The following is a 24,302-nucleotide window of genomic DNA, read 5'->3' as shown; positions in this document are numbered from 1 at the left end:
CACCTGAAGGAGCCTATCACAAGGAGTCTCTGACGTCACCTGGTGGCACTGGCCACTCAGAGCAGTCTAGTGTGCCAGCAGCACCTCTGTTTCCAAGATGGCAGAGGTCTGGAGCACACTGGAGGAGCTCTGGACACCTCCCAGGGGAGGTGCAGGTCAGGGGAGTGGTCACTCCCCTTTCCTTTGTCCAGTTTCGCGCCAGAGCAGGGGCTAAGGGGTCCCTGAACCGGTGTAGACTGGCTTATGCAGAATTGGGCACCTCTGTGCCCAACAAAGCATTTCCAGAGGCTGGGGGAGGCTACTCCTCCCCTGCCTTCACACCATTTTCCAAAGGTAGAGGGTGTCACACCCTCTCTCAGAGGAAGTTCTTTGTTCTGCCATCCTGGGCCAGGCCTGGCTGGACCCCAGGAGGGCAGATGCCTGTCTGAGGGGTTGGCAGCAGCAGCAGCTGCAGAGAAACCCCAGGAAGGGCAGTCTGGCAGTACCAGGGTCTGTGCTACAGACCACTGGGATCATGGAATTGTACCAACAATGCCAGGATGGCATAGAGGGGGCAATTCCATGATCATAGACATGTTACATGGCCATATTCGGAGTTACCATGGTGAAGCTACATATAGGTAGTGACCTATATGTAGTGCACGCGTGTAATGGTGTCCCCGCACTCACAAAGTTCAGTGAATTGGCTCTGAACAATGTGGGGGCACCTTGGCTAGTGCCAGGGTGCCCTCACACTAAGTAACTTTGCACCTAACCTTTACCAGGTAAAGGTTAGACATATAGGTGACTTATAAGTTACTTAAGTGCAGTGTAAAATGGCTGTGAAATAACGTGGACGTTATTTCACTCAGGCTGCAGTGGCAGGCCTGTGTAAGAATTGTCAGAGCTCCCTATGGGTGGCAAAAGAAATGCTGCAGCCCATAGGGATCTCCTGGAACCCCAATACCCTGGGTACCTCAGTACCATATACTAGGGAATTATAAGGGTGTTCCAGTAAGCCAATGTAAATTGGTAAAATTGGTCACTAGCCTGTTAGTGACAATTTGAAAGTAATGAGAGAGCATAACCACTGAGGTTCTGGTTAGCAGAGCCTCAGTGAGACAGTTAGGCACCACACAGGGAACATATACATGCACACCTATGAGCACTGGGGCCCTGTGTGACAGGGTCCCAGTGACACATACATATAGGCCACAAACCTATGAGCACTGAGGTCCTGACCAGCAGGATCCCAGTGACACATAACAAACATACTGAAAACATAGTGTTTTCACTATGAGCACCGGGGCCTAGCCATCAGGATCCCAGTGAGACAGTGAAAACAGTGACAAACATCCTGACATACACTCACAAACAGGCCAAAAGTGGGGGTAACAAGGCTAGAAAGAGGCTACCTTCTCACAGTATCAGTAATCTAGTGCAACATTTTCTAGCAAGCAGTCCTCATGGGAAATAAAATTTAGTAACTACCATTCGGTCAACGTCGTGGAAAAACACAAATCTAATTCTCTAGGCAGGCATTTTTTGTGACTCATTTAAGCAATGCAACTTGACATGAGGTTGTGCAACTAGGTCCAAAACCTCATAAATGTAAGGCCTATGATTAATAAAGCAAATACATATTACATGACCATTAATGTAACATACTACTACATTAGTCTGAATATGAGCATGGCATTTTATTTTAATAAGCAGTTAATAAAGACACTTCGTGATTACTGGTCACTCAAGTAGGCACATTTTCAAAATTGTGTATTCTTTCTCTATATTAATTCATTTTCTATGCATATTCAACATTCAGAATACGTGAATATTTATCAGTAAAATTCAGCTTTAACACAACCACCTGGAAAATAACTTTCATACATAACTACATTACACAAAACCGACCATTCAGCAAGCGCACAGAACAAAAGCTGAATGCGTTGTTAAGTTACCACCTCAACTCAATGAAAGTGAACTAGGGGGTAGAAATAAAACATCATCAGATATATGAAAGAGAAGATGCAGTTAAATTAAATTGTAAATTCAGACCTACTGCATTCCCAGTGCTTAACCCCTTCACTGCCAGACCTTTTCCCATCAGGTGCCAGGCCTTTTTTTGGCTATTTGGGTCAGTTCGCACTTAGGCCCTCATAACTTTTTGTCCACATAAGCTACCCAAGCAAAATTTGTGTCCTTTTTTCCCAACATCCTAGGGATTCTAGCAGTACCCAGGGTTTGTGGGTTCCCCTGGAGGAGACCAAGAAATTAGCCAAAATACAGTGAAAATAGTGGTTTATTTTTAAAAACATGGGAAACAAGGGATGCAGAAGAAGGCTTGTGTTTTTTTTCACTGAAAAAGCATCAATAAAGGGTTTGCAGTGCTAAAATCACCATCTTCCCAGCTTTCAGGAACAGACAGACTTGAATCAGAAAACCACATTTTTCAACACAGTTTTGGCATTTTATTGGGACATACCCCATTTTTACTAATTTTTGTGCTTTCAGCCTTCTGGTTAGTGACAGAAATTGGTGTGAAACTAATGCTGGATCCTGGAAAGCTAAACATTTCTGAGAAGCAGACAAGATTCTGAATTCAGCACGGGGTGTAGATCCTACAAGGTTTTCCTACAGAAAATACCAGCTGAAATAAAAAACAGTAGAGACAGAGGTAAAAAAAAAAGCATTTTTTCTCCACGTTTTACTCTGTAACTTTTACCTGCGATGTCAGATTTTCAAAAGAAATATACTGTTGGAGTCTGCTGGACTCTTCTAATTGTGAGGATATATAGGGCCTGTAGGTTTATCAAGAACCCTATGTACCCAGAGCAAATAAAGGAGCTGCACCTTGCAATGGGTTTTCATGGTATACCCGGTACACAGCAGTTCATTTAGTGAAATATAAAGAGTGAAAAATAGGTATAAAGGAAACCTTTGTATTTCCAAAATGGGTGCAAGATAAGCTGTTGAGAAGCAGTGGTTATTTGCACATCTCTGAATTCCGGTGTTCCCATATTAGCATGTGAATTACAGGGCATTTCTCAAATAGACGTCTTTTTTTACACACTGTCCTACATTTGGAAGGAAAACATGTAGAGAAAGAAAAGGGTCAATAACACCTGTTCTGCTATTCTGTATTCCCCCAAGTCTCCCTATAAAAATGGTACCTCACTTGCGTGAGTATGCCTAATGCCCGCGACAGAAAACACAACACGGACACATCACATTTTTACATTGAAATCTGATGTGTTTTTTGGAAAGTGCCTAGCTGTGGATTTTGGCCTCTAGCTCAACCGGCACATAGGGAAACCTACCAAACCTTTGCATTTTTGAAAACTAGACAACTAGGGGAATCCAAGATGGTGTGACTTGTGGGCTCTCACTAGGTTCTGTTACCCAGAATCGTTTGCAAACCTCAACATTTGGCAAAAAAAACACTTTTTCCTCACATTTCAGTGACAGAAAGTTCTGGAATCTGAGAGGAGTCACAAATTTCCTTCCACCCAGCATTCCCCCAAGTCGCCCAATAAAAATGGTACCTCACTTTTGTGGGTAGGCCTAGTCCCCGCAACAGGAAATGCTCCAAAACACAACAAGAACACATCACATTACCCCAAAGAAAACAGACCTGTTTTTTGCGGAGTGCTGAGGTGTGGATTTTGACCTCTAGCTCAGCCGGCACCTGGGGAAACCTACCAAACCTGCGCATTTTTGAAAACTAGACACCTAGGGAAATAAAAGATGTGGTGACTTGTGGGGCTCGCACCAGGTTCCGTTACTCAGAATCCTTTGCGAACCTCAAAATGTGCCAAAAAAAAAACACTTTTTCCTCACATTTCGGTGACAGAAAGTTCAGGAATCTGAGTGGGGCCACAAATTTCCTTCCACCCAGCATTCCCCAAAGTCTCCCGGTAGAAATGGTCCCACACTTGTGTGGTTAGGCCTAGTCCCCGTGACAGGAAATGCCCCAAAACACAACGTGGACACATCTCATTTTCCCAAAGAAAATTAACCTGCTTTTTGCAAAGTGCCTAGCTGTGGATTTTGGCCTCTAGCTCAGCCGGCACTAAGGGAAACCTAGCAAACCTGGACATTTCTGAAAACGAGACACCTAGAGGAACTCAGATGGGGTAACTTGTGGTGCTCTCATCAGGTTCGGTTACCCAGAATCCTTAGCAAACTTCAAAATTTGGCAAGAAAATACTTTTTCCTTATATTTCGGTAATAGCAAGTCCTGGAATCTGAGAGAAGCCATAAACTTCCATCTACCCAACGTTCCCTCAGGTCTCCCAATACAAATGGTACCTCACTTGGGTGGGTAGGCCTAGTGCCTGAGACAGGAAATGCTCCAAAACACTATGTGGACACACAAAAAGTATCAAATACAAACTACCTGTTTTTGCGGGGACAGCTGCATTTTTGGTCCTGAGCTCCGCAGCCATCTAGGGAAACCTCCCAAACATTTCTGAAAACGAGACACCCGAGGGAGTTCAGGGAGGTGTGACTTGCGTGAATCCCCCAATGTTTTTTTTACCCAGAATCCTCAACAAACCTCAAATTTAGCTGAAAAAAACCCAATGTTTTCCACATTTCTTGGTGGGATTACTGCAGATTTCCTACCACCTAATGTTCCCCTCAGTCTCCCGGTAAAAACGATACCTCACTTGTGTAGGTGGGCCAAGTGCCTGTGACAGAGAAGAGCCAAAAACATGTCAAAAATGAGAGGGAACCAATGTGGGTCCAAAAGGGCAGTTTGGAAAAAAAAAAAAAAAATTAAGCTGACAAGTGGGGGAGTACTTTTATCGGTATAAATGCGACAATGCTGGGTGGTAGGAATTTTGTGGATTCCTGCAGATTCCGGAAGATTTCATAACAAAAATGTGGGAAAAATGTGTGATTTCCAGCAAAGTTGTAGGTTTGCTAGGCATTGTGGGTAAGAAAATGGTGCAGGTGCATGTGAAACACACCACCCTGGACTCACCCACAGGTTTAGTTTTAAGATGTGCCTAGGTCACGTAGATTTTTCTAGATGGCAGCGTCCCAATGTCCAAAAAGTGCAGCCCTCACCATTCCAAGTGGGACGATTTTGAGAGTTAGACAACCTCTCATGGCCCAAATGTAAAACCAAAACCCCAAATAATCAAATGTCCTCTTGCTTGCCATGGGATAAGATGTTTTAGAGTGCGGGGAGAGCTGAAAGACTGTTACCCCTTTCAGTTGGGGTGGGTGTATAACCATGCCCATACTGGTTGGTATAGGCTTTCTGCCCCCCCGGGGGGTGGATCGGGGGTAACTGCCCCATCTGCCCACCGGTGGGCAGAACAACTTTGTCCCCATTTATTTGGGGGTGGGGATATGGCCATACCCTCACCCTCTTTTTAAAAATCTTTTTAAAAAAATAATCTTCCCTCGTGTCTGGTGGGCTTTCTGCCCCACTGGGGGCAGATGAGCCTTACAAAAATAGGCCGATCTGCCATGAAGTGGGGCAGAATTTGCCTAAAGTAAATTTTCCCCCCCAAGGGAGCGACCCTTGCCTAAGGGGTCGCTGCCCATCTGTTAAAAAAAAAATCCCTGGTGCCTAGTGGTTTCTGTCCCCCTTGGGGGCAGATCGGCCTAATTAAAATAGGCTGATCTGCCCCCAAGGGGGGGGCAGAAAAGGCCTAATTAAAAATGCCCCCATGGGGAGCGACCCTTGCTCAACGGGTGGCTCCCCTAATGCCAATTTCACCTAGAAAACAAAACACAACACAAATCCCTGGTGTCTAGTGGCCATTTCTGCATCCCAATCACTTTGCGATCGGGCTGCACAAATGCTCAAAGAGACATGAAAGGAAAGGCCTTTCTTTTCCTTTCGTGTCTCTGTGTCGCCCCCAGCCCCAGGATTGGAAGAGAAATGCAAATCATTTCTCTCTGATCGCGCTGGGGGCAGCCACTGATGAGCTCAGCGTGCAATCGCATGCTGATCTCATCAGACGTCACTGGGAGGGGTGCAAGAGGAAGAGATTCCTCTTCCATCCCTGCCCATGTAAGAGGGGAGGGAGGCTCATGAGCCAGTCCATGGACATAACGGTTACGTCCCTGGCCCCTAAGCACAGCAGCCAAGTACGTAACCGTTACGTCCATGGCAGGGAAGGGGTTAAAGCACTGCTGTGAGGCATGGTAAACACAAACAAAAACATATTGCAACATTATACTTATTCCAAAAAGTAACTAAAAAAAGTGAACTAAATTGTACAAGAAAACAATTAACAAACAACATTTATAGCACCATCAGAAACGCACACATTTGCAGGAAAGCAAACAGTATCAGAAACCCCAAAATAAACACCCTTATGACCAAAAAGCACATTACTCACTTTCACAAAGGCGTCACAAGAATTTTTTTTCCAAACTCACAACATAGAAAACTGTTCTGTGGCACAATCCCAACAAAGCGATGGCAAAGCTTACTAAGCAGAAACAAAAACCCTTGCTCCGCACACACAACCATTGAGAAAGCCAGAAAGAAAGAGAAATATACGTATCTCTCACAACTGAAAACAAGTTCAAATAAAATATGGCAAGTAGCAGCAAGGATACCAAACTCTTTCTCACACATTTTGAAAAACTGCAGCACAGTTCTGATTATGTTTCCTGCCTACTGCCATTGTCCCTGGTCAAAGGAGTCCCACCCATATTACCTTTCACTCTTTGCGTTCTGAGGAGTAGAGTCTATGGCTCCTAGTCAGAACTACAATATTCCAAAAACAAGCAGACAATGAAGTAAAGAATGCACAAAAAAGGGTGCGGAAGCACAACAGTTCAACTCTTAACCCAAAAACACACTGTCTTTAAAGCAGATGACTAAAATTAATCTAGTTAGAGCTGTATGGTTGGAGCACATGAGGGGAACCATAGCCCTTCAGAGGGTCAAAAGAGCTACCTACAGGAAAACACTGGTAGTTTAACCCTGGTGTTGTCCATCTCCAGTGAGGGATCCTTGCCCACACAATTGGCCTTTCAAGAGAGAAAGAAAAAAGGACACACACTTTTTTGCCCCCAACATTGTGCAAGGGTCCTGATCACGCACTACACATCACAATCCCTAGTTATCTACTGGATTATCCTTCCCTTTCTGGTAAACTGTTGTTTTGCACCCTATAGACATTATTTGCATGGGGAGCAAACATATGCCCTGGGGCTGCTCCTCCTGTCTACCAACAACCCCTTGGTGGGCTAATGGGGTTTCCAACCCTTTTAGGGCACATCAGCCACAGAACGACAGGGGGTAGAGGATTAAGGAAACCATGCCCCAACTGTTTTTATATAATCAGTTAGCGACAATGTACCAGGTGCTTTCCCTTAGTCAGAAAACATGAATTAGTGATCTATTGATGTTTCTGCCCCTAGCCACAGAAAAAGCACTATCCGACTCCATGGGAGCGGGAGCAGAAACCTTGTGCAAATACTTTTTAAATAATAACGGTGGGACCATATACCATGCTGCCGGACCCCCTTAACTATAAAATCATTACCTGGTGGCCTGAGTGTTTCCCCCTCTCACCCTAGGACACATCTGCTTAAAACACAACCTATCTCATCATGAGGGCACCCAAATCATGCCCAAATACGTTTTAGTAATTTTTAGAGGGGGGGAGACCAGATACCAGAGGGCAACTCGCCCAAGCCACCAAACATTACCTTGTGGTCTAATTGTGCTTCTGCCCATCCCGTGGCGGCAGCCTCGCCACAAAATACGGCTGACCCGCCCCTAGGAGGAGCAGAAATGAAGTTGACATATATGACTCTCTTGTGAGTGCCACCCTAAGCCAAGTGGTTAATTATCCCCATACAAAAAGATAAATCTTGTGGGCTAGTGGTGACTTCATCCCCTGCAGGCTGATCAGACTATAAACATGGCCAATCTGTCCTCGGGGTGGTGAAAACCAAAGTAACATATTTGGGGAGCTTGTGTCAATGGTGATTTCTGCTGAGGAATCTTGGTCTCAATGATGATCCCTCAGCAGGAATCTACAAGAGTCACACCAGGGTAAAGAAGAAACACTTGCATTTACCCCACTGTTTCAATTCCTCCTGATCTTTCCCTTGTGAGAGGATCACACCTGAAAACAATCCTGCTTGCAGGTGCTCTGGAAGTAAAAAGGCTTCCAGTGTGTCTTCAAAGACTATCATAACTTCAGCTTGCCAAGCATGCACTGCAGTCATTTCTGCACTCAGGGAGGGGACAGAGTAATATCAGAAGCACTACCGCTGCCATCCCTGGTGGAGGACTTTGGGAAGGGCACTGGGATGGAAGTGGTAGTTCTTCCATTAAGGAAGGGTGCTAGGAGGTGCAGAACATGTCTTTAGCTCCTGAGAGGTGACACTAAGATTATGTCAAGCATGTGCTTAGCACCCAAAGGCCTCATTATTACTCAACCACTCTAGAAACCCTGGGGCTGCTGCACCACCCGCCACACCCTACTTCCAGTGCTCCTGAGTTTGAGGCAAAAACAAGGGTACTTTCATTTCTTGATTAACTTATGCTGAAAAGGGTGAGATTTAAGGCAGATATCAAACATACCGATTAATATCAACAGCATAGGTAACACTGTAGGAGTCTCCATATGGAGTTCTGTTGTGTGTATTTGAGTACAATGGTTCGATTCTGTCTCTATTTTAAAAAAAATGTTATATTACCCATATTCCCTTCAGAACATGTATTTTGCTCAGTGCATTTTGGTGGAGAGTGGATCCTACACCTCTTTTCTATGTACGCCAATAAAGGGTAACACATGCTACCTTTGGCTTTTCATTGATGCCCCTGGTACTGGTTTTGCTACCTGTAGTCTTATTTGTAATGAATCCTGTCACAGGTACAGAACGTAAACATGTTTCCAAGAGTCCTACTCATTTCTCTAGATTTCTCTCCAATCACATCCTTGGACTTCTCATCAGTAAAAATGAGGCTTTTAAGAGTCTACTAGTGGAACAAGAGGAAGAGGTCCACCTAGTGATGTTGTCAGTGGTAATTGGGTGTGTGATGTCCGTCCTGTTACCCTGGCATTTTGGTGACTTGACATCCATTCTCATTCCTTCCAAGATGTATTTTGTTCGCTTCAGACTGAAGCACATCAGATTAAGAGAAGTACACTCTGTGAAAGGGAACAGCTGCTGTCCTCCAGTTGTTCCTCTTAAACTGCCATCCAGTTTACCTTACATTCTAGAAAAGGGAACATATGGAACATTAAACATCAATGTTAAAATAACCACCCTCACAATATACATCTCTTTTTTATGAAATGAACAAAGTAAAAAGGCTAAGATCATTACATACCTAGTTACTAATGCATAATATCTAAATAAAATATAACAAATAAGGAGCATAACTCAAGGGGGATTGCACTGATAAGATAAGTCAGGAAATCTAGATGTGAAGAAATGGAGCACTGTACATTATGTTAGGGGATAGGAGATGATCTACAAGATCCTATACATCTGTAACACAAATACATGTTACACACTACATCTCCCAATGTAAAATTAATTGTACTATTAGACACAGTAATAGGCAGGAATGCAATTAATCACATTCGGATTCTTCTAGTTTCTTCGGAGCAACAGCTAACCTACCAAATATTCTTCTTTGCACGCCAAGCCTTGCATTGCCTCCTTGTAGTTCAACACATACAGCCTCCTGAACACCATTACAACCTATGCTTTCACCACTAGCTCTAATATGCTCTTACTCACTTTCAATACCTTTCAAGTCCACATTCGGCATTTCTGCTTGTTGTTCACTCTCACAATCCAATCAATGGAAATATTCCTCATATTCCCTTCTCTTCTTACCTTGCATGCCTTTGGTGTTTTTTATAAAGAGCAAGGAGGCCCATTAGCCACACTGTCATCATTTATTTTTGCTGCATTATTGAACAATTTCAAAATTATGTATGACTGTGAAGACACAGTCTGGCCTTCAGATACTTTAGATGCCTTTCTGACACATGCTCTTTTTTTTTTTAATTATTAACTTGGTGTCTGTAAACGACAGTGCACAACGACAACATTTGTTAGCAATATATTTGAAATGGTGTGCTCTAAAATGCACCACGAGTTACATACAACACCATTACTGTTCTCGTACTGAATGGACGTGGCTCAATTGCTACACTTGTTCTTTGTGTGACGCTTGGATTTTTCACTATCCCTCATTTCAGTGAAATTCAACATTAATATTTTTTTATTTTTTTCCTATTGAGCAGAAATGCCATACTTTATACAATACTGAACACAATACAATACACTAAAGCAGCTTCTTCCCTGTATTCTATCAACACTTTTACACTGATGAGATCACCAAGGCACACAATCAAAATTGCATCAACAAAATATACACTTCACATCAGTTTCATAATGTACAGTATGTAAGATTCACAGAGGTCCAGTGCTTAATTTGTGCTTGTTGTATCCGGTGCTGAGCACCAGCACTTATTTCTTAGGGCCGGGGATTATTCTTCTGCCTCAATCCTGTGCTGCGAGCAAAAGACACATATGGGAAAGACGGAGGAAGGCAAAAACGAAAAAGCGCCATAAAGGGAGAAAGTAGAAAGCTGCAAGAGTGAGCTGAAAGGACAGGGAGTGGTTTGATGTGGATTGAAGAGACCCGAGATGACTTCAGGATTACGCCTCCTCAGTATTCCGTGTTCACACATTTAATTGCAACAGCCGCGTGTTTAAGAGGAGGGCTTTGGGCACCAGCACCTTTTTATTTACAAATTAAGCACTGCAGAGGTCAGAGCAAGTGACCATGTTCTAAAGTGCATGTGTGCAAAAAGAAAAGTGAACACATGCTAAAGTGCAAGATGAAAAGTGCAGAAATGCTAAAAACATCTATAAACAAGTCAAAAACATTCTGTATGTGTCCCCCTCTCTTAAAAAACAGGTCTCCTGGTTGATACTACAAATCGTGAGCAAAAGAACGATGGATTAAACCCAGATCTGTGACTGGGGGTGAGTGTTTGACAATGTTCAGCATTCCGTCCATCACTTGTTGTTTTTGCTTTGTCGCCCTAAGTGGGAAGGGTATGCCCAGACGTGGGTCCCGTGCTTCCCATGCCACTGGATTCAAGCTAGCCCGGCTGATGAGGGGTGAAACCCCGAAACCGGTCCCAGGATGCTTGTTTCCGGTCCAGTGAGGACCTGGCTTGGCAGCTCGGGCTGGACTGTTCCCATGAGGAACAGGGTCAAGACTGATTTGCATATGGCTGGGTCCAAACTGGGGTGGCATGGTGAGCACAAGAACGATGGGTTAAACCCAGATCTGTGACTGGAGGTGAGTGTTTGACAATGTTCAGCATTCCGTCCATCACTTGTTGTTTTTGCTTTGTCGCCCTAAGTGGGAAGGGTATGCCCAGACGTGGGTATCGTGCTTCCCATGCCACTGGATTCAAGCTAGCCTGGCTGATGAGGGGTGAAACCCCGAAACCAGTCCCAGGATGCTTGTTTCCGGTCCAGTGAGGACCTGGCTTGGCAGTTCGGGCTGGACTGTTCCCATGAGGAACAGGGTCAAGACTGATTTGCATATGGCTGGGTCCAAACTGGGGTGGCATGGTGAGCAAAAGAACGATGGATTAAACCCAGATCTGTGACTGGGGGTGAGTGTTTGACAATGTTCAGCATTCCGTCCATCACTTGTTGTTTTTGCTTTGTCGCCCTAAGTGGGAAGGGTATGCCCAGACGTGGGTCCCGTGCTTCCCATGCCACTGGATTCAAGCTAGCCTGGCTGATGAGGGGTGAAACCCCGAAACCGGTCCCAGGATGCTTGTTTCCGGTCAGTGAGGACCTGGCTTGGCAGTTTGGGGTGGCATGGTGAGCAAAAGAACGATGGATTAAACCCAGATCTGTGACTGGGGGTGAGTGTTTGACAATGTTCAGCATTCCGTCCATCACTTGTTGTTTTTGTCGGAGCTATATACTTCAATACAGGGACCATCCACACCAACAATATGAAATAAGGTACAATATATTAAACAGTTTCTAGCCTAACGTGTATTGCCACTAATACAGTAATGAAGTCGAAAAGATACACACTTAGATTACAAAGCAGAAAATATACACCTCACATCAATTACGTAATGTACGGTATTTAAAGAGCCACAGAGAACAAATAACGAGAACATGTGCTAAAAGTGCACCTGTGCTGAGGAGCAAATATATTAAAGTGTGCAATGTAAAGTGCACATTTGCTCAAAATGCCTATTAAAAAAAACTGAAAAAAAACAAGTCTCCTGGATGATGATACACACTGGAGTTATGCACTCCAATACAGGGATCCTCAATACCTTACGCCGAACTTGGAAGGTGAACTTGGGGTAAAATAAAAACATGAGTGGAAGCATAAAATAATACCAAGCATCCCAAACATAAATACAGCTAATGTGTTGCTTCCCTGCATATTAACCCCTTCGCTGCCAGGCCTTTTCCCCCTCCTGTGCCAGGCCTTTTTTTGGCTATTTGAGGCAGTTTGCGCTTAGGCCCTCATAACTTTTCATCCACATAAGCTAGCCAAGCCAAATTTGCATCCTTTTTTTCCAACATCCTAGGGATTCTAGAGGTACCCAGACTTTGTGGCTTCCCCTGAAGGAGGCCAAGAAATTAGCCAAAATACAGTGAAAATTTCATTTTTTTCAAAACAAATGGGAAAAAGTGGCTGCAGAAGAAGGCTTGTGGTTTTTTTCCTGAAAATGGCATAAGCAAACGGTTTGTGGTGCTAAAATCACCAGCTTCCCAGCTTTCAGGAACAGGTAGACTTGAATCACAAAACCCAATTTTTCAACACAAATTTGGCATTTTACTGGGACATACCCCATTTTTACAATTTTATGTGCTTTCAGCCTCCTTCCAGTCAGTGACAGAAATGGGCGTGAAACCAATGCTGGATCCCAGAAACCTGAACATTTCCGAAAAGTAGACAAAATTCTGAATTCGGCAAGGGGTAATTTGTGTAGATCCTACAAGGGTTTCCTACAGAAAATAACAACTGAAAAAGAAAAATATTGAAATTGAGGTGAAAAAAACAGCAATTTTTCTCTACGTTTTACTCTGTAACTTTTTCCTGCAATGTCAGATTTTCGAAAGCAATATACCGTTACGTCTGCTGGACTCCTCTGGTTGGGGGGATATATAGGGCTTGTAGGTTCATCAAGAACCCTAGGTACACAGAGCCAATAAATGAGCTGCACCCTGCAATGCGTTTTCATTCTATACAGGGTATACAGCAATTCATTAGCTGAAATATAAAGAGTGAAAAATAGCTATCAAGAAAACCTTTGTATTTCCAAAATGGGCACAAGAGAAGGTGTTGAGGAGCAGTGGTTATTTGCACATCTCTGAATTCCGGGGTGACCATACTAGCATGTGAATTACAGGGCATTTGTCAAATAGATGTCTTTTTTACACACTCTCTTATATTTGGAAGGAAAAAATGTAGAGAAAGACAAGAGGCAATAACACTTGTTTTGCTAATCTATGTTCCCCCAAGTCTCCCGATGAAAATGATACCTCACTTGTGTGGGTAGGCCTAGCGCCCGCGACAGGAAATGCCCCAAAACGCAACGTGGACACATCACATTTTTTGAAAGAAAACAGAGGTGTTTTTTGCAAAGTGCCTACCTGTAGATTTTGGCCTCTAGCTCAGCCAGCACCTAGGGAAACCTACCAAACCTGTGCATTTTTGAAAACTAGAGACCTAGGGGAATCGAAGATGTGGTGACTTGTGGGGCTCTGACCAGGTTCTGTTACCCAGAATCCTTTGCAAACCTCAAAATTTGGCTAAAAAAAACACATTTTCCTCACATTTCGGTGACAGAAAGTTCTGGAATCAGAGACGAGCCACAAATTTCCTTCCGCCCAGCGATCCCCTAAGTCTCCCGATAAAAATGATACCTCACTTGTGTGGGTAGGCCTAGCGCCCGCGACAGGAAACGCCCCAAAACGCAACAAGGACACATCACATTTTTTTTAAAGAAAACAGAGGTGTTTTTTGCAAAGTGCCTACCTGTAGATTTTGGCCTCTAGCTCAGCCGGCACCTAGGGAAACCTACCAAACCTGTGCATTTTTTAAAAACTAGAGACCCAGGGGAATCCAAGATGGGGTGACTTGTGGGGCTCTGACCAGGTTCTGTTACCCAGAATCCTTTGCAAACCTCATAATTTGGCTAAAAAAACACGTTTTCCTCACATTTCGGTGACAGAAAGTTCTGGAATCTGAGAGGAGACACAAAGTTCCTTCCACCCAGTGTTCCCCCAAGTCTCCCGATAAAAATGATACCTCACTTGTGTGGGTAGGCCTAGCGCCCGTGACAGGAAATGCCCCAAAACACAACGTGGACACATCACATTTTTTGAGGGAAAACAGGGGTGTTTTTTGCAAAGTGCCTACCTGTAGATTTTGGCATCTAGCTCTGCCGGCACCTAGGGAAACCTACCAAACCTGTGCATTTTTTAAAACTAGAGACCTAGGGGAATCAAAGACGGGGTGACTTGTGGGGCTCTGACCAGGTTCTGTTACCCAGAATCCTTTGCAAACATCAAAATTTGGCTAAAAAAACACCTTTTCCTCACATTTCGGTGACAGAAAGTTCTGGAATCTGAGAGGAGCCACAAATTTCCTTCCACCCAGCGTTCCCCCAAGTCTCCCGATAAAAATGATACCTCACTTGTGTGGGTAGGCCTAGCGCCCGCTACAGGAAGTGGCCCAATACACAACGTGGACACATCACATTTTTTCATAGAAAACAGTGCCTACCTGTGGACTTTGGCCTCTAGCTCAGCCGAAATGGCCTAAAATAAATTTGTCCCCCACCCCCCCCCCCAAACTCCCCTGGGAGTGACCCTTGCCTATGGTTTCTGCCCCCTTGGGGGCAGATTGACCTAAAATCGGCCAATCTGTCCCCAAGGGGGGCAGAAATGGTCTAAATACAATTTGCCCCCTAGGGGAGCGACCCTTGTCTAATGGGTCGCTCCCCATCTCTAAAAAAAACAAACAAAAAAATAAAACACAAAAAAAAAAAGTTGCCCTGCCGCCTAGAGGTTTCTGCCCCCCCCTGGGGGCAGAAATGGCCTAAAATAAATTTGCCCCTGCACCCCCCACGCTCCCCCGGGAGCGACCCTTGCCTACGGGGTCGCTCCCCCTGCGTGACATTGGCGCCCCCAAAAAAAATCCTCGGTGCCTAGTAGTGTCTACCTACCCCCTTTGAGGGCAGAATGGCGTAGCAAAAAACAGCCAATCTGCCCCCAAAGGGGGCAGAAATGGCCTCAATACAATTTTCCCCTCCAGGGGAACGACCCGTTTCCAAGGGGTCGCTCCCCATCTGTAAAACAAACAAAAAAACAAAAAATCCCCAGTGCCTAGTGGTTTCTGCCCCCCCTTGGGGGCAGATCGGCCTAATCAAAATAGGCTGATCTACCCCCCAGAGGGGCAGAAATGGCCTAAAATAATTCCCCCCCCCCAGGGGAGCGACCCTTGCCTAAGGGGTCGCTCCCCTTGCGTGAAATTCACGTAAACAAAAAAAACTCCCTGGTGTCTAGTGGTTTCTGCCCCCCCTTGGGGGCAGATTGGCCTCATCAAAATAGGCCAATCTGCCCCCAAGGGGGGTAGAAATGGCCAAATATAATTTTCTCCCTAGGGGAGCGACCCTTGCCTAAGGGGTCGCTCCCCACCTAAAAAAAAAAATCCCTGGTGCCTTAGAGGTTTCTGCCCTCCCTGGGGGCAGATCGGCCTAATAATAGAAAAGGCCTTCCTAAAGAATCCCTCCATTGAGAGCGACCCTTGCCCAAGGGGTCGCTCCCTCATGTCTATTTCACACAAAAAAAACATCCCTGGTGTGTAGTGGGCGTTTCAAAAGCCGGATTGCAAGCAATCCGGCTTTTGAAACGCTTGGAGAGACTTCAAAGGGAAGAAAATACATTTCCTTCCCTTTGAAGCCTCTCCTTGCCTCCCCCACGTGATCGAAAGAGAAAGCAAAGCATTCCTCTTTCGATCACGCTGGAAGCTGTGCTTCCAGCGTGATGGGGGAGGCCCTGTGACAAATCAGTGCGCACTCGCGCGCTGACGTCACGGGGGGGTCGGAGGGGAAGGGCTTCCCCTTCAATCCCTGCCTTGGGGGGGTGGGTGGGGAGCACAGGGGGGGGAGCGCTAGCGCTCCCCCAGTTCCTGTGACTTGGACGAGGTGAGCTCGTCCAAGGCACACGGGAACTGGAGCCTTGGACGAGGTCACCTCGTCCAAGGCACAGAACCGGTTAATGGGACAGCCCACCCCTGTGTTGAATTAAATCAAAATAATGCCATGAGGCCAGGAATTTCTTTAGGCTCCCTATCCTTTTGGCATAGGCTTCCTCGAACCTCCTAGTTCTAGACATTTTTACAAGCCAATCTTCATGTGATGGGACCCTTTCTGTACGCCAGAACTGTAAAACCGGTGAAGGAACCATAGAAAGTGTAATTGACAAAAATATTTTTGCTGATTTGTTTACTACTTCCTGAGCCAGTCTAATAAAACCAAAAAGAGTCTGCGATGGTTCCCATTCTACACAAACTCCAAGAGCCTGGCTTAGAACAGAGGAAAGATGGTGCCAAAAATATGTCAATTTTGACAACAAATAGAAAATGTGAAGCCATGCCCTGACCCAAAGCTGCTGGCATCGGAAACACTGTTCTTCTACCAAGGGAAACATTCTATGAAGGGCCACTGGTGTGTAGTATGCCATCCATTGTGAAAGAAACAATATCCTTTTAAAATTTGCCGCCCTTAAGGTCTTGTGCCTAAAAGTTAACCAATCATCCTCAGAAAATCAACACTCTGTAGCCTCCGCTATTTTCTCTAAGAAATCAGTTCATTGTTTCTGATCCCCTCGATTGCGTAATAGCCTATACCAGTTCCCTACACCAATAAGTCTGAACATAAAAAACGCGTGCAGCACAGGATAAGTATACTGAAAAGGATCCTGATAATGTGATCTCAAATAATGAGCAATCTGTTGGAATATGCGAAATATTTTCTTACAGGAATCCCCACACCGTGCACTAATCTCTTGTAATATCCTGCATTTACCCTGCAGCAGAAAATGTCCCAGCTCCTTGAACCCACAAAGGCACCATCATCTAACCTGAGAGGGAGATAATTACAAGCCCACATGCCTGGCCTCTTGAAGATTCAAAAGTGTATAGCCCGATGCAATATGATTCAAAATATAGAATGTGGTCAGGCGGGCAGTCCAACCCTGTATTAGCTTGTATCTGAGTTGTGCTAGTAGTTTTTTTGATCTTAGTAAAAAAATTCAGAAGCAGAGGGTTCCGGCATCCTGCATCACTGCATCTACATAAAACAGATCTAGTGTTCCTTCATTAGCATATGCTCTCCCCGAAGCGTCTAGAAAAGCTGCCTTGTAATAGGTCTGAATATGAGGAATGGCAAGCCCACCCGGGGGTATCTCAACCTTAAGTACAGAGTACTTGACATTTGGTGCTTTCCAGTTCCACACAGACTGTCTAAACATTGTGTCAAGCTTACCGAAATAACTTTGCTGACTCTAATGGGAATATGTGAAAATAAAAACAATAATAATGGAAGGATAGACATTTTAATAAGGTTCACCATGCCTATAAATGTCAGGGGGAGAAATGTCCACTTTTCTAGTAGTGCCTTAATTTTATGAAGCATTGGGACATAATTTAATTGAAACAACTGGGAAAAATTGATGGTCAAGTATATCCCTATATACCAAATATGGGCATGTAAACGAACCTGCGACTGGAGGAAAACGGGAAGACTGCTAACAGGAGTGTTGAAAAGAAGCAGTTCTGTTTTCTTTTGTATAAATTTGTAACACTATATTTTGGAACTTGTCAAAAGCACTCTGAACATTCATCATACCAGGCTTTAAATATATTATGACATCATCTGCAAATATTTCCAGTTTTGTCATTCTGGAAATAGGGGCCACAATAGCCTAATTAGCCCTAAACCTAATCACTAGAAGTTCTAAGAAAAAAGTAAATAGAATAGGCGTCTTATGCCACGTCTTCCTATTGATGTCAAATAGTCCAGCTAACTGGGAATTAACAAATACCTTAGCTTGGGCTCCTTGAGATAGATATATATATATATATTTATATATACACACAAGCATACTGGTAAATTGGGAAGGAAAAACAAATTTCTGAAGAGAGAAAAAAGCGCATGTCAACTGACCAGATCTAAAGTTTCTCAGCATCCACCATAATGACGGCCGCCCTGGTGTGATTCTGTGAAAAATAATCCAATGCTTGCACTAAAAAGCCTATGTTTGCTGCCATCAGATTACCAACCACAAAACCGGCTGGTCCTTATGGAACAAAATTTCAGCCAGTGTAGTAACACATGTAGCCAAATCTTCATTAATAGCTTATGGTCCATAATGAGTAAACTGATTGGGAGGTATGAATTTACGTCCCTGGGATTTTTGCCTTTTTAAAAAACTAACTATGGTAGATTCCTTAAATGAACCAGCTAAATCACCACCGTATTTAATCGTGTTGAACAAATCAGTCAAAAAAGGTACAAGATCCTTAGCAAAAGTTTTGTAAAATTGAACTGGAAAGCCATTGTTACCGACCGAGAGCTTCCTGTACTTCCTGAATGGAGATAGTGGAAACAAGCTTTTCAGCCTAAGAACTTGACATTCGTGGGAAGCAAACTGATTGAAAATAGTCCAATAAATGGGACTGGGTGGTCTGGTAACTAGTATCATACCAAGTCTTATAGTCCTGCATAAACAGTTCAGAGACCCTAGCCTTATCAGCAACTATTTTACCCATAACTAGACTTATTAGTTTCCTGACCATGGAGGCTTCCTGCCTTACCCGAGAGGACCAGGTCAGAAATTTACCAATGTGCTACTCTCTTCATACAGTCTCTGATGGTATGCCCGTGAGCTCTCAATTTCCTGTAGTATGAAATAGACCCTCAACTATTACCCAGCTTCTTTGAGATTCTGGTCGGTAGAAAGGGTCAGTGAACCATGAAGTCCAGTATTTTTGCCCTGCAAGGCTAGGTTTACAGCTGATTAAAGCAGGGTCATTTGTTTTCTACAGTTTTTATGTTGCCAACTCTGGTAGGCGATTATGTGGCCCTTTGCAACTGCTTTAAAAGCCTCCCAGATGGAAAACAAATCGAAGATGTGCCCCTATTTATAAAATAAAAAAATAATCCTTAATGAATTGGCTCATGTTAGCAAGTCATGCCTGATCGACTTAAAGGGACCGGTCCAGCTGCCACCTAGGCCTTTCACACCCCTTAATGTGTCCAATTCAATCACGATGGAGACCACCAAATGGTCAGAGAAGGAGTTCACCCAAATATCAGAATCAAATCACTTTAGATTGCAAGAGACCAAAAAGAAATCAATTCGGGAATCTGTATGATATTGCTGTGAAATGCCAAGATGATCATGCCTCCAAGGACCCACTAAAGTAAAATCATGCTTAATTGTATCTAAAATCTTTTTAGTAATGAGTTTCAATTGTTTTTTCGATTTATTCGAAGTATCTAGAACTAGATCCTGAAAGAATTTGAAATCGCCTCCCAAAATCAAAGGCCCGACAACACCCATAGCAGTCTTCTAAATCTTTATCAGTAAGGTTGATTTGTCATGCACTGGAACATAGTAATTGACCGAGTTTAATGAGACACCATTGACTATAGTCTTTATTTCACCATAACCACCTACCCTGTGGGTCCCTGATCACCTCAATGACCTGCCATTCGAGCAACCTACCTAGCAAAATTGCCACACCCCTAAATCCTGCAGAAGCAAAATAAGCTTGTGAGTATTTCTTGGGAATATGGACGTTTGGGCAGTTAGTCTTTAGATGGGTTTCTTGTACAAATATAACGTCTGGGTGAAAGGCCACCAGCCAAATTAACGCTCACCCATAATTCTGTCTCTTTGACACACCGTTTATATTACAAGACAACATTGTAATTTCACATACCACTATAGGCAATGATTTGTTAGCTTGACACAACCCTGCACCATTCCAAAGTTATCTTACCCTTTTCTTTCCCACTGAATAGTTAGGCATCACTTATCCCGACCCATACAACATCGTACTCAAATCTGTTCATTTTTTTCTATGAGTGAACCCCATCTCCCCATTACTCTCTCAAAAGACCTAAAAAATGAATCACCCAAAATAAAAATAACGACAAAATAACCAGCTTCCACCCCTAGCAGGAGGAGAATTGCCCACAATACCCCTTCTGCAGTGTAGAAAATTACAATGGGTGCCATGACTTTGCACACTGTGGAAACCGTGACCCAGCCCCCAGTCAAGCTATACAAAAAATTTCATCATTAAACAGTTATACTTTGGATAAACAGGTTAGCTAGGCTAAACAGCCAGGCAAACCAAGTTGCAGCATGATTTCCAATTATTCAATCATTCCTAGAGCCCAAACCGCTCAATTGTTCCCATTGGTTACATGCTAGACACATTAGAGATCTCATGCAGAAGCTGCTGAGCCTCCACAATGCTTGTAAAAAGATGAATTGTCCCCTGGCCAAAACCTTTAATTTAGATTGTTGTACAATTGATGCTTGTGAATCCTGAGCTTTAAACAAATGCAACATTTTCACAAAGTCTTTCCTTCGGCGAGCAGTTGAAGGAGACATCGGAAACAATATGACACTGGGGGATATCCGGCCAGCAAATTGTTTTCCCTTGATAGCCTCTGCCAGCACCTTTTCCTTAATCCGATAATCCATGAGGTTTCCCAGAATAGTGCACTGAAATTTCCACTTGAGAGGACATTCTGCCAGAACACGATTAGCCCTTGCAATTGAAAAGTCACCTGGATATTCTGGATGAACATGACATATAATGAAAGAGTTAAACACTGATGAATATGCTGGCTTTCACAGCCTTCCGCGTCCCCCACTATGTGCAAATTTGAGCGACGAGAGTGGTTTTCAAGCTCCTTTAGCGAGGAATTGTGTTTCTTAAACTGGGTGGCTTGCCTTTGGATCAATGAGACTTGATCTCCCAATTGTGATATTCTGGCTTCCGCTTCCTTAAGCCTTTCTGGCAACTGGACCATTGTATCCTCAATTCTTGCAAGCCTAGTATGCAAAGCTGCTACTTCGATTGCCTACAAAGCCTTTAATTCTCTAATCTCATTGTGTATCATGTTAAGCATAATTTTGACATCCATTTGCTTAGTTACTGTCCTGCTGAAGGAGACTTGCTACTGTGACCCCTGCGGGTCTCCCTTGATGTCGAGAGGCAGTGAAGCCTGGGAGACTGTAGCCTGAGTTCCAGCGAGAAGTGCGTGCGATGATTCAGAGCTTGACAAGAAGACAGTTTTAGATGACGCATGGAGGGTAGCTGGCTGTACAGGCTCTGGGACACTCGCACCTGTTTTGCCCTTGGAGAACAGAGGATAATCTTTGGCTTTGCCGAGCTGCACTTCCTGAGGCAAACCACCCCTGCCAGAGAATGATGCCCCAAAGGCTGAGATAGAAGAGGACCCAATAAAGTCCTCAAAAGTATTGGAAGAATCCAGGACATCAGCAACTGCCTCCACAGCTGAGCAGACCTGCAAAGATCCCACTGGGGATCCATCTTCCAGCTCCGCAGCTTCAGACCCTCCCCTCCACCCATCTTGCCTGACAAGTGGAGGTTGTCATCAGGACTGGAAGGATTCAAGGCCATCTTAGTCTCCTTACATGGATGTGAGCTGTGATTAGCTCTTGCCACAATTTGGCCAGCGAGTTTATTGGGTGTTTGTGCAAAAACGAAGTTGAAATTTCCTACAGTGCCCCCAGACTTGAAATGTTTCCTCATTTTTTTGTCTCTTTTATTTATCCTCCAACGATGAGCTGAGCAGGGTATTAGAAACCCTAGAGGCAGAGACAATAACAAGGAAAATGCAAGGACAGTATGGGAGAAAAAGCCAAAGGCCTGTTCGTGGAGAACATCCAGATATGAGAGAGTTCAGAATCAGTTAATAGTTACCAGAGAGGAGCCTTGTTAGCCTGAATTTGCCTGAGGTAACCGCCCCACAACAAAGCCCATTGAAAAGCCCCAAAATACCGGTGCTTACTTATTAAAGTTGAATGGTGATGCTGAGTAGCTTCCAGCAAGCTTCCAAGTTTTTGCTCTTTCAGCACGACCCTCCAAGTGCTGTCAAGGACTGCCAGAACAACAGTGGATTCAACTGCCCTGCTGCCCTACCGCTTGCCTCCTGCCACGTATCGCCACATTCACAGCCCAAATGCATCTATACGATACAGCCAGCCACAACGGTAGAGAGTCTCCTTGCCGCATGTCTGCGTGTCGCACTGTGCCTCCGTTTGTGCCCAGCCCTGGTGTTCTGAACCAGAAGTTGCTGCGGCATGTCCGTGGGAGAACACAACGATCGCCTCAGCAGTGGAACATGTGGTATCTGCCGACCAAGCCAGCAACCTCCAGCATTCTGACACGTACTCACTGTCCTTTGCTTTGGGACACTTTCTTTAACCAATGTCTAGAGCGATAATAATGCTTATGTACCCCCTCGCTTTCAGCATTGATTTCTTACAACTTCAGGAGACCACTCCACTTTACCTTGAATGTGACATTCATGTCAAATTGTCCTTAGAAAACAGGACTATTCCTCTATTCACACTAGGTCTCAAAACCACTGCTTCATTAGCAGTAATGCAATAAAATGGTCTTGTTCACTGCAGATTCCCATAGCTCTACAGACAGTGGTCACTAGCAAGCCCATAGCGGGTAACAGCACTTTAAATACTAAGAGTTTCCACACCTGTACCCTTAAAAATAGTAATCCTTATGGGCAAACTGATGAGTGCTAGGATGCTAGGAGAATCTACACTACATAGGAAAATTGTGATAAGATTCAGGATGAGATGATAAATAGACTCAAGGCAGGAGGGTATTAAGAAGGGGTGCTGAACACTGCCAGGAGTACGATTAATAAATATAAGGGAGAGGATGTCCTAGTTAAGACACAAAAAGAGAGCAGGGGAAAAGACCAAGAATGCAGACTCAGTATCTCCTATTGCAACCATCATAAAGAAGTAAGATGTAGTATTAACGAGCACTCACACTTTAACAATAATTATCCCATTATAGGGAAAGAGGTGCACATGAGACACAAATTTCTTAAACAAGGGCACAGTTGATGAAAGGCTACTTAGTAAAAGGAAACGTAACTACCAGGAAACAGCAATGGCTCAAATCCAATAACGGCTTTAGGAAGTGTAACAAATGCAAGGCTTTCTTGAATGGAGTATAAACATTGTGGGACTAAACATGTTGAAAATGATGTAATGGGATACTATGATTAGGTAATATGATGTAATAGTATGATCATCAGATAAGAGCGAGGGTCCACTCGGGGCTTAATGTTGACTTTGTAAATCAATTATTTTGAAACATATATGCTGTTGGGCAATCTCTATTGAAATTATGATTTTGAATAGTGATCAGAGAAATTAGCTGCTTAAGTCCAAACCATGGTATCCACATTGTCTGGAGAATAGTGTTTTAAAATTATTATTTTGAGTTAATTTTGTTTCCCTAATTTACAATTATATTATATGGTGGATCGACACAAGAGACAATACTGATGACAAATCAGAAATTACATTTTGTGAGGAAATGTAGGGAATGTTGTACGAGTATGTTTATAATTATGATCTATGCAATGCTTGAACACTGCACTTTCCAAGATGGCACCGATCATGCCACGCCGGAGCGACTCTGTTGTTCATGTTTACACTGAGCACTTTATATTTACTGGATTATAAAATGGTGGTCGGTGTCATGAGAAAGACGATTCTCAACAAACCACGTTGCTTCAGTAAACATGTACCTCTGCACTATTTTCCACATTAAAAGATTGGAGCTGCTTTTTGAGTGCTGTGCTCTTTTCTGAGATGTTAGAAAGAAGAGAAGCAATTTAAGAACAGTGGTGCCAGCACAAGTCACAAAGCACCCCAGGCGACTTGGAGCTGGTTGGCAATCGCCAACGTTTGCAATGAAGGTAAATATGTGTAGTGCACTTACTTGCAGACCTGGTTGGTGATGCCACCATCTGTGTTCATCTTGATACAGTATCCAGTACAAGTAGCTACGGTACTGCTGGTGATCAAGGTGCATGACAGTCACATAGGGCTACAACTGCCAGCATGTGGGAGCACATAGTGTGAGTTAAACAGTCTAGCTCAGACTTGACAATGAAATATGTGGGCTGAGGCACAAGACAATTAAAACAACACATTTCTAATTGTAG

Source organism: Pleurodeles waltl, chromosome 8 (assembly GCF_031143425.1).
Source record: "Pleurodeles waltl isolate 20211129_DDA chromosome 8, aPleWal1.hap1.20221129, whole genome shotgun sequence".
In the NCBI taxonomy this organism is placed as follows: Eukaryota; Metazoa; Chordata; class Amphibia; order Caudata; family Salamandridae; genus Pleurodeles; species Pleurodeles waltl.
Note: the sequence above shows the minus strand (reverse complement) of the source record.